The sequence below is a fragment of the Macrobrachium nipponense genome, chromosome 13 (assembly GCF_015104395.2).
Source record: "Macrobrachium nipponense isolate FS-2020 chromosome 13, ASM1510439v2, whole genome shotgun sequence".
In the NCBI taxonomy this organism is placed as follows: domain Eukaryota; kingdom Metazoa; phylum Arthropoda; class Malacostraca; order Decapoda; family Palaemonidae; genus Macrobrachium; species Macrobrachium nipponense.
The window spans coordinates 54,211,605-54,226,604 of NC_087206.1; positions in this window are offsets into that span (position 1 = coordinate 54,211,605).

The window sequence follows — 15,000 nt, forward strand, 5'->3', positions numbered from 1 at the left end:
TGCTCCTGTCTACCCTTGCGCTTTTTTAAAATGATATAATAAAGTTGTCTACCCTTGCACTTTTTTAAAGATGATAAAATGCCTGGCTACCCTTGCACTTTTTTTCTAAAATTATATAGTTCAGCTGGCTACCCTTACACTTGTTTTTCTAAAATGATAAAATACAGTGGGCTACCCTTGTACTTTTTTCTAAATTGATATAGTCCAGCTGGCTACCCTTGCACTTTTTTTTCTAAAATGATATAATACCGTGGCCTACCCTTGTACTTTTTTCTAAAATGATATAGTCCAGCTGGCTACTTTCACACTTTTTCTAAAATTATATAATACAGTGGGCTACCCTTGCACTTTATTCAATATGAAAGGTGTAATACAGGTGGCTACCCTGGCACTTTTTAAAAAATTATTTAGCATTTATGACGACCCTTGCACTTTTTTTCTAAAATGATATAGTACAGCTGGCTACCCTATCACTTTTGTCTAAAATGATGTATATAGTGCAGCTTGTTTCCCTTGCACTATTTTTAAAATAATGTAATATACCTGGCTACCCTTGCACGTTTTTCCAAAGTGTTATGAATAATACTGTTTGCTGCCTCGCACTTTTTTTCCTAAAATGATATGAATAATACAGCTAGCTACCCTGGCTCTTTCTTAAAATGATATACTATAACTAACTACGATTGCCCCTTTTTTATAATAATTATATAATACAGCTGGCAGCCCTTAAACCTATTTTTAAAATGATACAATACAGCTGCTATCCTTACATTTTTTTTCTTAAATGTTGCCTATAATACGACTGGCTTCCCTTCAAGTTTTTTCTAAAATGGTACTTATATTATAGCTGGCTACCCTTGCAGCTGGATACAATTGAACTTTTTCTAAAAATATATAATACAGCTGACCAGCTTATATTTTTTTTCTAAATTCATATATGGTATATATAATGTAGCTGGCTACCCTTGCACTTTTTGAAATTATAAAATACGGCAGGCTACTCTTGCTCTTTGACTAAAATGATATAATACACCTAGTTACCCATGTACGTTTTTCTGAAATGATACAATACACCTAGATACTTTGGCACTTTTTTTCTGAAATTATTTAATAAAGTTTGCTACCTATGTCATTTTTTTCTGAAATTAAATAATACAGCGGGTACCCTTGCACTTTTATCAGAAATAATTTTATACAACTGGCTACCCTTGCAGTTTTATTTTTTATTTGAAATGACTTAATAAAGATGGCAACCTTACCACTTTTTCTGAAAGGATAATACAGTTGGCTACCTTTGCACCTTTTTCTGAAATTATATGATACAGAGGGTTAACTTTACATTTTTTTCTGAAATGATATAATACACTGGGCTACCTTTGTGCTTATTTCCGAAATTATATAATGCAGCGGGCTACTTTTGTAAGTTTTTTTTCTGAAATGATATGGTACAGTGGGCTACCTTTGCGCTTTTTTCTGAAATTATATAATACAGCGGGCTACTTTTGCAAGTTTTTTTCTGAAATGACATGGTACAGTGGGCTACCTTTGCGCTTTTTTCTGAAATGATATGGTACAGTGGGCTACTTTTGCAAGTTTTTTCTGAAATGATATAATACAGTTGGCTACCTTTGCACTGTTTTGTGAAGTGATAATACAGTTGGCTACCTTTGCACTGTTTTGTGAAGTGATATAATACAGTTGGCTACCTTTGCACTGTTTTGTGAAATGATATAAGACAGGGGGCTACCTTTGCGCTTTTTTCTGAAAAGATACGATACTGTGGGCTACATTTGCCCTTTATTTCTGAAATATGATACAGTGGGCTACCTTTGCACTTTTTTCTGAAAAGATATGATACAGTGGGATCATTTGCACTTTTTCCTGAAATGATATTATACAGTGGGCTACAGTTAAAATTTTTTCTGAATTGATGTACTACAGCTGACTACCCTTGCACTTCTGAAAAGATATGATACAGTGGGCTACCTTTGCACTTTTTTCTGAAAAGATGATACAATTGGCTACAGTTAAAAATTTTTCTGAAATGATATACTACAGCTGACTACCCTTGCACTTCTTTTAAAATTACTTAATACAGTTGGCTACCCCTACAGTTTTTTTATGAAATGATATACTACAGGTGGCTCCCTTTGCACTTTTTCTGCAATGATATAATTCAGCTGACTGCCCTTGAACTTAGACTGAAACAAAATCTAGGAAAAATACACTAAGTATCGAAGCAATATAACATTTTTAATATATTGATCTTTGAAATATTTTAACTGCAATGAAGTGGATGTGCTTATTGGAAAGATACATTAAATGCCTTTGCAATTTGTCAATTTACAGAAGACGAAAAAATCAAAGCACCACTGGAACTTCCATTCATCACCCGTTTCTTCCCACTTAAGTTTGTTTACATTCTTAAGAAAAAAGTGTTTTTAGGGATGCAATAGGAAACGTGTCGGAGAGTGAGGCTGCCTTAAGAATGCTGCCTTTGTTTAACACTGAGGCAAAATGTCAAGGGTTCCCAAAGATAGCTCTGCGGTTTAGTTTACTTTTCCCTTTTTTTATTGTTAAATTTTTTTTATTTGAGATCTTATTCTTGTATTTTTTCTTATATTATATGTTTCTTACCATTGTTATAACTGTATAAGTATTTATCGCGTTGTATTGCTTAAGCGAATTTTTCCATTGGTGTTTCCTTTCTGGCTTGTTATTTTAAATGATAAGTCAAAACTGACGTTGCATAAAAAGAGATGCTTCCGTAATTCGGAAGGTTGCAACTGTCAGGAGACGCATATAGTCAGTATTGCTCTTATTAAGGTAGATTTATGACTGAAATGAAAGTTACTTGTAACTTATGAACAACGTTGTGACAAAAGCTTATAATCATATTCGCAGTATAATTGCATCGTGGGTTCTGAGGGAAGAAACGCGTTAATCTCTCAATGGAAATGACAACGAAGTCATGGGTAGATTCTTGTCCTTGGACAAATGGGGATTCTTTGAGTGTCTGCAAAGTTTAGAATTGACATTGAAGTTTGCGAGAATCATGGGTGTTCCTAAAGTGCGAGAATCATGGGTGTTCCTAAAGTAAAATATATGATTCTTGAGTTGCTGAAGATTCAGAAAAAAATCCACATGAATGTATTGAAACTCCTTTGGGTTACTTCTAATGTTCAAATGATTTGCAAGAGCATGTAGTACGTAGGTCATATTTCAAAATATCTTGAGAGAGAGAGAGAGAGAGAGAGAGAGAGAGAGAGAGAGTATTCTAACAAATTCGTATCACTGCTAGATTTTCTTGATAATGATTTGTAAAAATGTAAGTACTTTGAGTCTTTATTACGAAGATGAATAGAGGTTATTTTTATTATTGCACCTGATAAGATGTACTTTTTGGTTCGGAATGTTTGTTTGTCTTTTTGCGTACTACATGTTTGTTGTTAGTATGTTAGACATTAATACACACGAGTTTTCTTATATTCTGTGGCTTTTGGAGATGAGTTGCTTTTTAGGGGCTGGATTGCTCAACTTGACTCAGGTGTTTCACGCTGAAACAAATAGAACCAAGATGCACCGTTATCATAGATTTGAGCAACAAGATGCAATGATGATAGCTCCTGCAAACAGTCTGACTGGAGTTTCCGATATCCTTACTTAACCCGTAAATTTTCGTTTGAATCCATACAACTAACCGGTCTATGAAAATAGGCATTCATAGGAATTTGACGTTGCCCAAGGTTTGCGCTCCGTGAGTTATTATGATACTATATAGTATACCTGGCTGGTGACAAAGTTATGGCAGTATCCATAATTCTATATCATATTGCGATTTTATGGTACCTGTGTTTGCTTGGCTACTCAACAATGTTTTGATAGTTACATGGAGCTCATCGTTCTAGACTATACTATGTCTCGTTCATATAATGAATTAGAGCAGACACATTGAGTTTTACACTGAAGGATCCTTATTCAACGTATTCATCATCATGGGAGACACCAAAAAACTGTTCTACAGAACCGACTATCCATATGCAGAAGAAGCAAGAATGAAACAAAGAGAATGAAGAATAAAGGTTTTTGTAGTCGACGTTAAGAATAAATGATGCAGACGAATACATCAGCAGTTGTTAAGTACCTCCAGCCGAAAGTAAATACTAATGCTGACTTTTTATGAAAAGTAGCACAGATTGAGTCATAATGAGAAATCCTATAAGCAATACGGATTACCGAAGATGGTCAAGTAGGAAGAAATATGTATTTAGTAAGTTTTTCCTTTTTATCAACGGCAAAGGGTTTCATTTTATTATAATAATTATTATTAGTATTTCTCAGAAATTATTATTTTAAATGAGGAATATAACATTTATTTTCATATAAAGTAAGCAGTGGGAAAGAAGAAGATGAAATGCGCAGATATTCTTATTATATTAACTGAAAGTTAATAGACATATCTTGGATGATGAGATTCTTGAAATGATTTTTTTAATGCATACCTATATGTGATCGAATTGTTGATACGATTTTGATAAACGTCCTAATGGTATTTGTGCTGTAAATGGTACAACAGTGAAATTCTTTATTTTAATGTGTTGATGTTAAAAAAAAATAAATAAATAAAAAAGTTGAGTAGAAAGTGATCGTGTCGTTTTAGAGGAATTGATAGCAGTTTTTTTTTTTTTTTTTTTTTTTTTTGCGAATGGGCTTCACTGCCGTGAATAATAAGAAGCAAAGCAATAATCTGTAGGTCGTGCTGCATTTGTTGTTTATTTATAAAATAGTGATCGTCTCCCTTCAAAATGGACGTAGCATTTTTCATAGTAATACGTTTATTTTTACCGTAAAAGAAAACTGTTGAGATAGTTTGTCTGTCTGTCTGCACTTTTCTGCCCGCCCTCTGATCTTAAAAACGAATGAGGCTAGAGGGCTTCAAATTGGGTGTGTTGATCATCCACCCTCCAATCATCAAACAAACAAACAAACTGCAGCTCTCTGCCTCAGTAGTTTTTGTATTTTATTTAAGTTAAAGTTAGCCATAATCGTACTTCTGGCACCTATATAGGACAGGCCACCACCGGGCCTTGGTTAAAGTATCGAGACCACCGAAAGGTAAATCAATTTACGGTGACCTTGATTATGCGCTATACAGAAAACTGGTTTGCACCGAAAAAATTTCGGCGCCTTTTTTAACTTGTTTGCTATTGTTCCTTCTTGTTTGTTTTTACTGAGATTTATTCGTGTCTCGAGTTTATGCTAATTCCTCTCCGTAATCATGGAGAAATAAATACGGATACATCACACATCGCACAAAGCTTTATGGACCAAAATTTGCCTTTATATATGAATTTATTCCTTGAATTAATAATTACTAGAGAGAGAGAGAGAGAAACAGTTACAACGCTGTTTTTGGCGAACCAGTGACGTATCCTCAAATTTGTTATTTTTATAATTGTGGTTTGACACTCTCGGGCTGACGTCGTCCATTACATAAAGGGTTGGAGAGCTTCCTCTTGTAGGGAAGAGAAGGAGGAAAAGGTCCTTTTCTCTTGGTTGGGTGTGGGAGAGGAAGGTGGTTTGGGTTGCTGTTTGAAGGCACGAGATGGGCGTGAAAGACAAAGAAGGACCGCGTCTTATCTGTTCCAACAACTCCTCCTCCTCCTCCTCCTCCTCCTCCTCCTCCTCTCCCTCCTCTTCACCCTCTTCCCCCTCATCCTCACTCTTCGAGTTCACACCCTTAGGTGACTCTCTCTCTCTCTCTCTTCTCTCTCTCTCTCTCTCCTAGTGTGCTCTCTCGCTTCGCCCACGTCAGCAGGATGATTATATACTTCAGGGAAGGATGGATGCGTTCCTATTCCCAACCCCCCCCCCCTCTCCCTCACCCACCCATCTTTCTCCTTCCCACCCTCCAAACCACCATTCCTTTGAAACCCCTTGGTGCGGTTTGGGTCAGGTATAAAGGGGTAGATGTTTTCAGGTAAGTGTCACTGCTCTGGATTATTTGGAGCGATTGGTGCTATTTCTGTTTTGCGTTCATCACCCCCCCCCCCCCCACCCCCCAACACATACACACACACACATACAGCCCCTTCCCCGTGTAGTTGTTGGGAGGTCTCTCAATTTTCAGTTCTGTATTTCCACTATATTGGAGTTGTATTTTTGTCCTGATACTTCAGGTGAATGCAATTATCTGGCAAATGAATGTGATAATCAATGTCTATAGACTTCGGTGATAATAGGCATGAATAATATGGGTTCCACAGCTTGTTAAATTAGCGTTCGAATTATCACTCCTTTTTTTACATGCCGTGATTTAACTTGACTTCTGCATCTGTCTGTCTGTCTATCTGTCTGTCTGGGTGTTTGGGTCAAAACTTTTAACTCAGTTTTCGACCTGTTCCCTTAATCCGATGGTCTTGAAATTTTGCATGGTTACTCAATCCCGGTGACAATACAACCTTCAATGATCAGTAGGTCAGCAGTGACCTCTAATGACCATACAATGACCTCTTCCACTATCTTAGGGTTTGTATGAAACTCTTCAGATTTTTCACAGCTTCTTTAACTCTGCGGGGTTTTCAAACCCTCTTTGGCTCGACAGGATATGAATTGCCTTAGCTGCAGTCACAAATCGGTTACCATTTCGTCAAAACTAGAAAGTATAAAAAAATAAATAAATAAATAAATAAACACGCTTCTATTAAAATGCACTATAAAGTGAAAAATAATTTTTTTGAGACACCAGGATTTTCTTACAATTGTCTACAAAAATCAAAGCGTTATCGCCAAACATGGAAGAAAGTGCTACAAGAAATGAGAAAATTATACATATTTTCTTGTAGCATTTTCCATCTTTGGCCCCTACGTTTTTATTTTTGTAGAGAAGATTAATTGTAAGAAAATCCTGGTGTCTCTCAAAAAAATTATATTTCACCTTTAATTTTAATAATAGCATGTTTTAGATTTTTTTTCGAATGGAAGTTCTAGTGTTCTGTTTTTTTTCTTTTTTTCTTTTTTTATTGTTAAAATATGTCTTCCGAACATCAAAATAACTATTTTGACTTGGTACTCCATGTTAAGAGTGTTCAGAAGAATTCTTACGTAGAGGATCTTGACATTTAGTTCAAAACAACTACCTGGTCTCATTATAAGAACCTTTTCGAAACCGTAAAGGAAAAAGTATTCTCTCTCTCTCTCTCTCTCTCTCTCTCTCTCTCTCTCTCTCTCTCTCTCTCTCTCTCTCTCTCTCTCTACTGGAACTGCAATATCAGTGCAAAAGCATGTAGCGAACATAACTGTTCTTTTGGCCTAGTTGTTGGTAATTGTTAAAGAGCCAGATGAGTTCTTTATGCCTCATTTGTGAAAGTAATGTAAACTTTGTTTCTCCAGTGGAACATTATAGCATAATTTAGGTCTCCTGTTTTATCTGGGACTTGAGGCAGTCTGTTTAAGTCACCGGTAAAAAAAAAAAAAAAAAAAAAAAAAAGGAAAAACGAAGAACAAGATTTTTGCAACTTTGATTCTCACTTGTCGTGTCAAGGCTTGATACTGGAATAGCTGATGAAGTATTTATATTCATTCATTCTTTAAAATGCAATCTATTGTTCCCCTTTTTTTTCTATTGATAAGAGATCTTTGTCCTTGCCGTATTAGTTTATGGTTTTATGTTTCGTTTTCGCTGCTGATATTTGAAAACAGATAAATGCGATTTTCGGAAAAGAGTTGACTGCGTTTGATGCCGGACGATTAACGTCAAAATTAATCTTTAGGAAATTCGACTTAGACGTCAAATAATTATAATTAAAGCGCAGAGAAAATCGAAAGTGTTCTTATTCCCTGCATATTTTAATATCAAGTAGATCAGTTGTCGAAATGGAGCGAATGGTCCCTTTATAAATGTGACGAGATTGCTGAACATCTTTCAAATTATTGGGATCAGAAGCCCAAAAAGTCTAAAATAAGGCTCATAATTACGCAATAATTCTAACTGTTAAAACTGTAGCAACCTAACCTGGTAGAGAATGACTGACGTCTTTGGTTTATTGGAACTTCACGAAATGCTCAAGCAATAGATCATCATTCTGTTTTGAAGGGAAGAAGCAATTCCATTCCACAGTCTCTGAGGGCGTTATTACTGCGGAGTAGACCTACAGGTTTCGATTTTCTATGTTCTTAATGTATTGATCACTTTTAAACTGAATAACATAGGTTATAAATAGTATAATGTATTTGTGATTATCTGACTTGTTTTATTTATTTGGTAATTTACAGCTTACTGCCTTTGGTATCCGAAATAAATACATTTTATCAGTTCTGTCATTGGAGGATCCTGACTGAAATCCCGTTAATTGTTAACAGTTCCTCTCGTAATGGGAGGCATTTCACATATTTTATCCCCTAGTCTTGTAATTGACTAAAGTATTTTGCCGTTTTTGTGAGTCTTTAGCCCATTCTGTTTTTTTGCAGCTGGTTCAGCTTTTGATCAATCCTTTCCTTGGCTCCCAAACAGAGTTCGAATGCTTGTTCTGACGGTCAGTTCATTCAATGGCTGCCTTTCTTATCGGGGCATCTTTTCTTTTCTTATATAGTATGTGCGTAAAGCTTATTTAGACTTATTTTGTTAATTGAATATTGAAGTCACCGCATTATGTACAGAAAATTGAAAATAAAATTTTCATTTTCAGATTTGTTTTTCTTGATGAAGTATTCATTCATTAACAAACTTGACTAAACAAAGTTTTCCAATGTCACCTAATAATTAATAAGCCCAGTGTTAAGCTTTGAAGTTCCAAGTGCAAGAAGCGTTTCTCTTCTTTTTGTAGCTTATCGAGTGCTCCTGAAATCATTATCTTGTCATCAGTATAGAAATAAAGATGATTTTAGACATGTTTTGGAAGATTACATCGCTTTCTTGTTTCTGTATGATTTTATCTTCCCCATAATGAACCTAAGTGTCAGACATTTTGAAGTACTCGTTGTCCATTGTAAACGAGGAATTTAGATGCATGTAGAACTCACACAGTTGCAGTAATTAGTATGTTTCCACATTTTCACATGTCATTCTCAAGCTGTTCAGTGAAAAAGGTGTTAGCTCGCGGTCAGAACCATAGTTATTATGATTATACAATAATTTAAGATTCTTTAATGATAACTGTTTTCACGTTGGACTTCGGTTTCATTTGTAAATATTACTTGGCTTGGCTTTCTAAATCATATGGGGAGGTGTTGGGTGCGGGCGGGTTGGGGTTGGGGAATTAATTGTACCAAAGGTAGGGGAAAAGGGTTCTGAGTCAGGGGTACCTAATACCTCTATTTCCATTCCGATCCACCAACCGAATATGAAGAGACGATACTATCTTTGGCAATTTTTGTATCATCCAACGTTCTTCGTTCCTCCTAGAGAGAGAGAGAGAGAGAGAGAGAGAGAGAGAGAGAGAGAGAGAGAGAGAGAGAGGGGATTGCCGTTCAACTCTGACATTAATCTGGAATCAAAGTGACATCTGGATATTTTCGTTTTTAAATGGAAAAAGTCTGTTAGAGAGACATTCTTACTAAATATTTCGCAAAATTATTTTACTTTAAAGAATACTAAAATGACTTAATCAGTCTCAAAGTATTATAAATGTTAGATTTCTTAACAATAGGTCTTACGTGATCTAGAATTTTTCAATTGAAACGCATCTTTACCGACAATTAAAATTTAGATTGTATAATCAAGTCGAGTCTTCTTGTGAGCTGATTCGGTGCATCAGGGGGAGAGCAAATAATACGGAAATATCAAATCAGGCCTCATGGCATTGGAATTTTACTGCAGGTTTAATGGCTTGTAAAAGCAATCTCTCTCTCTCTCTCTCTCTCTCTCTCTCTCTCTCTCTCTCTCTCTCTCTCTCTCTCTCTCTGAAGAGAAACCAAGAACGTCGGATGACACAAAAAATTGCAAAAGATAGTATCGTCTCTCCATATTCGGCTGGTGGATCGGAATGGAAATTAGGGGAATTAGGTTATAAGCGAGGGATTAGTTAACATAGGTACCCCTGTCTTCCACCTTTGGTACAGTTAATCACACCCTCCTCCCTCCTCCCCATATGTAGATGAACCACATTTTGAGTTTTCCTTTGACTTACCAGCATACACATGACTAAAGAGAGGAACACAACTGGTCGAGGTCCTTTTATGAGGAGGCGTTCTTTCCCTGTTTTCTATAATGTCCCTTTTTTTTTTTTTTTTTTACTCTGCATTCCCTCTCTTTCTCTCTCACACACAGATATATATATATATATATTATACTATATATATATATATATATATATATATATATATATATATATGTGTGTGTGTGTGTGTGTGTGTGTGTGTGTGTGTGTGTGTGTGTGTGTATGTAGAATCTACCCTGGTCACTTTTTCACCAGATACATATGCAATTGTAATAGCCACAATGCCCTCTTAATTTCTTGAATTCTTTGCTATTTTTGGATAAGCTTGTCACTACAAAGCCTGAGGGTCCAAGTTCAAAGAAATTTGAAGAAATTGGGATGTCCGGACATCACAATTTCTTCAAATTTCTTTGAACTTGGATCTTCAGGCTTTGTAGTGACAAGCTTATCCAAAAAAAAATAGCAAAGAAATCAAGAAGTTAAGAGGGCATTGTGGATGTATATATAATGTATATACATAAACACCGCACATCCTAGGGCACTATGGTAGGCAAGGAGAGAGTGCAGGATACTTAGATTCCGTATGTACATTTATTATTAGTTTTAGTCAAGATTTCTTGATCCATGGTCACATCATTAGGGTACCTGAAATTATAACATTTACAGCAGTATTTAGTATGCATAAGTATAAATAAATACACATAAAAAATACAAAGGGGAAATCAATGACACTTAAATACATTTACACATTATAAAATGTACTAAAAGAAAGTTTAAAATGAACCGTAAAGGAACAACACAGGACTCGTCTTCTAGGGTAAAAGAAGAAAACGCGCTAAAGAATCTATATACGTAAAAGTGAAAGTTTGTTTATTTGCTTGTCCACTATAGAAATCCGAACCTCTTGACAGACCCAAACAAAATTTTGCACACGGCGTCTATGTCACTCCAGGAAGGTCTTTAACTCAAAATCAAACCCTTGCCCCGTGACAAAGTGACAGACATAAAAACAAACAAAGCAAATGAAATTTTCATTTTTACGTCACCTTCTTCTTCAGAGTTGCTGGGTTAATGGACATTTTTCTCCTGGCGCTCCACCTTTTATTCCCTGTAACATCAATTCTTTTTCAAAATTTACCTGAAATTTGAACATAATTTATTGGTATTATTAATATAATTGTTGATGACCTCGATAAACTCAACATTGAAAACGTATATCGGTTTAACTGTAGTTTACAATGCCCAAGGCAAAATATGTAACAGACCAAATGCTTCTGTGACAGACATACCCCTTATTAAAAAATTACTCTCGGTGAAGCTACCACTTTTTTAGTGCTCATTTTAAGTCAAACATATCTTAATTATATCTTGCCAATAAAATACACATAATTATATCTTGCCAATAAAATACACATTCTTAAGTTCCGTGAGGTATTACCATCATCATATCTATGTACCTAATTCACACACACAAAACATATATCGACAATTTCTATATCAGTCCATTGCCCCCCCCTCCCCCCGCCCTCCTTGTTTTTTATTCGTTCAAATACGAATTTCCTCATTAATTTTGTCGTGTCTTCTTTGCTTTAACCTTCGGAATTCGCTATAGCGACTCCTTCGTGACGTTAAAGTGACGGACTCACTGTAAAGTCTGTTGAAATGAAGTCTGAAATTAATCATCGTGTAGTCAGGCAATATCACCACCACGAACCTCTCTCTCTCTCTCTCTCTCTCTCTCTCTCTCTCTCGTTATTTCAGCATCTCTATTTGGGAACATTGTACTCTAAAATGAGGAAATAGTAACTGGCTATTCTGATCAATTAACATTTGCGTCAAAAAATCTGTGAATGAATTAATAAGGCCACAACATATTCCAATTAGCTAGCTAAATTGGCTTCTGATAATTGTAACAGTTGGAGTGATGCCTCGCTGGGCGAAAAGTCTTTTTTCATCAAATTTGTATGTTGTGCCGTTTCTTCTTGGACATGTTTCAAACGGTTATGTTAGTTTTGTAGACTGCAGTATGAGACACGCTTCGTTTTTTGTTTTGGATTGCTGGTTTTCAAAACTGGAAATGTAAAAATACAGAATTTTCTCCTTTTAGTTGGGAGGGATATGACAGCTCCCATATGGCTGACCTAAACAGCTTAAAGGAACTGATTAGGAATTTATGTATTGATTCCGCACAGTCACGGGCTTAAATCTGTATGTACTTGAAGTAGGAAGTTAGAATATTCATTTGAAAACCACAAGAAAGAAAAGTCTTCATGGCGAAACACATGTTTTTTTTATTTTAATTTTTTTTTGGGGGGCCTTATTTTACAGGGGAAAGGATGAGACTCGCGCATGTAATGATTATGCTTGGGATTAATTCATAAGTGTTATAAAGAGCAGTTTGCCACGTGAGGCATAGCTCATACGCATTCCAAATAAGGGAGATGCGTTTCATCAGCCACTTTTCTCTATTCCAGCATATGTCGCATGTGTGAATTTTCTTACACTTCTTTGTGAGGAGTCCTTTGATATTAGGAAAGAAACTCATGAATTTGACAACGAGATTTTCTGGATAAGGCGAATAAGTCGGGACTGAAAATTCCAAATGTTAGCGGTAGATGGAAGCACTAGGTTGCCCCCGACCAATGAAGGTTACTGGGGATTTTTTTTTTTTTTTTTTTTTTTTTTTTTGCGATAAGCTTGTTTACCCAACTTCTCCATACATAATTTATCTCTTTAAATTAAAATGTATTGTCAATGAATGAACTGGAATATTTAATTAACTAACGTTGTCAATTTTTTTAGATGATTTTTTATGATTATATTTCATTTTAAACTCTAAAAAGTGGCGATTATCTACTAATAGGAGCGACATCTGTACTATTTTTTTCCATATATGTCTGCAGTATTTTTTTTTCTTACGTCTTGGTTATTTTTATATACTTAAAGTATTGTTTTCAGTCAGTGACCGTGTATAGCATACCTGTCATGAAACTGAACCTTTCAGCAGCTCCTTGATTCGGAATGATTGCCCGAAAAGACCTTTCTTAATACTTGCATTATAATGATCCAGAATTTCTGAATACAGGTTAAATCTCATATGCCATCTGTGTTATTATCCAATAGCATGGATGGCATATAGTTTGTTATTTTGTCCCCACTTTGTTCATTGAATGCAACTTTTTCTCTGTCTCGCTTCTTTCTCGTAGAATATTGCAATTATTATATCAAGTTGTTGTATTTTTTTTGTCTGTACCTCCTATGAATGCTTCTCTTGTCATCACTGAACTTGAAGCTCATTGTATTTTCTCTTCAATTTTCATAGTTTACTTTTTCATGTCTCTCAAGTTATATTCCTTTGTAACATTTATTAAATATTTTATCATACATTATTATGTACTCTACCTTCACTTATGGTCGCTTCTCAGATACGCATTTCTTGTCCTCTCTGAGTATTTCTCCTCTTGAGTATTATGCCTTTCATGGTCTCAGCGTTGCATATTCTATCTTCATTTTGAGCAGCCTGACCTTATCTTTGAAACTGAGCTGTACTCGTTTTGCGTCGGTGGAATGAGTTTCCGCTCGTTTCGTTTCTGTGGCAGCTTCTCTAAAATCAGCGTTTATATCCCCTCTCAGAACACCCCCCACCTCACCCCCGCCCCACGCTCACCTTTATTCGTCATTGACATTATTTTAGTCCGATCTGCCTGTCTCATTACTATTCAAAATGTTGATATTAACCATGTGTTTCCTCGATTTTCCGGAATAACTTTGAGTTATATTAAGCATCCGCCATTCACAGGTTTACAAGGTCTATTGAAAAGAGAGCGCTTAAATCAAAGAATAGTGGTAAAGAGATCCATTTCCTCCTCTATGTCTTCTTGTTGATTATGTTTGAATCGTTTATCGTAATCTCTGGACAAAATTGATGGCTAGGTGTTTCAGAAGGATTTGATGTTCTTTCACTTAAGGTCTTACGATTGTGAGGAAAGACTAATTTTTTAGAGAACATTTTTGCTTTGGCTAAGTACAATTGTTGAACTGAGTGGTTGTTTTCTTTTTCTAGACTCCTTCCTTCAAATCAACATATGCAGCCCGGTTATCGACTTGGTGCCCTGTGTTCCATAAAACTATTTTATCCTGATCTCGTACTCTAAAGGCGTCAACTATAAGTAGCCTTCTTCAATCTCGTTACTGTTTTAAAAATTCGTAGGTAAAATAGTTTAGAATAAACAACCAACATTGTAACTATTGTAATAGTTATAACGATCCCTCTATGTCTATAAATGTGGATAGATAGAGAGATAAGTAGATAGATGAAATTAATAGCTAAAGTTATGCGAAACTTCGGGAAAGACCCTTGATGTAATGTTTTTCTGAAACGAAAGGATAAATATGTAAAGTTGACTGGAGAAACGGTAAGTCCCGAAAAGGAATATTGATGACGTGATCGGATAAGAGGGCGTGAGATTAAGAATATGGAAAGGGAACGCTGATGAAGATGGGAGATATAATGAATGAATGATTGTTGAATAATTAATGATGAGCAGGTTAGCGCCATAGCAACAGATATGGTTACTAATGCCAATCTTAATTTTTGAAAAAAGGAAGATTGAATAAAGAGATAAAACAAAAAGAAGTGATCGAAGAATGAAGAGGGAATTGCGAAGTCGCAAGGGCCAGAAGGTAAAACCAGCATTAATGACGAAGCAAAGAAAAAGAGAAAGATGAAGGACAAATATGCTGAAGAGGTAGTTTCCAGTGAAAGGAAGATGTGATGAGAGGGGAGCAACACCGGTAATAAATAGCAACCGGTTTGGAAGCAGTAAATAGATGTTACGGATGT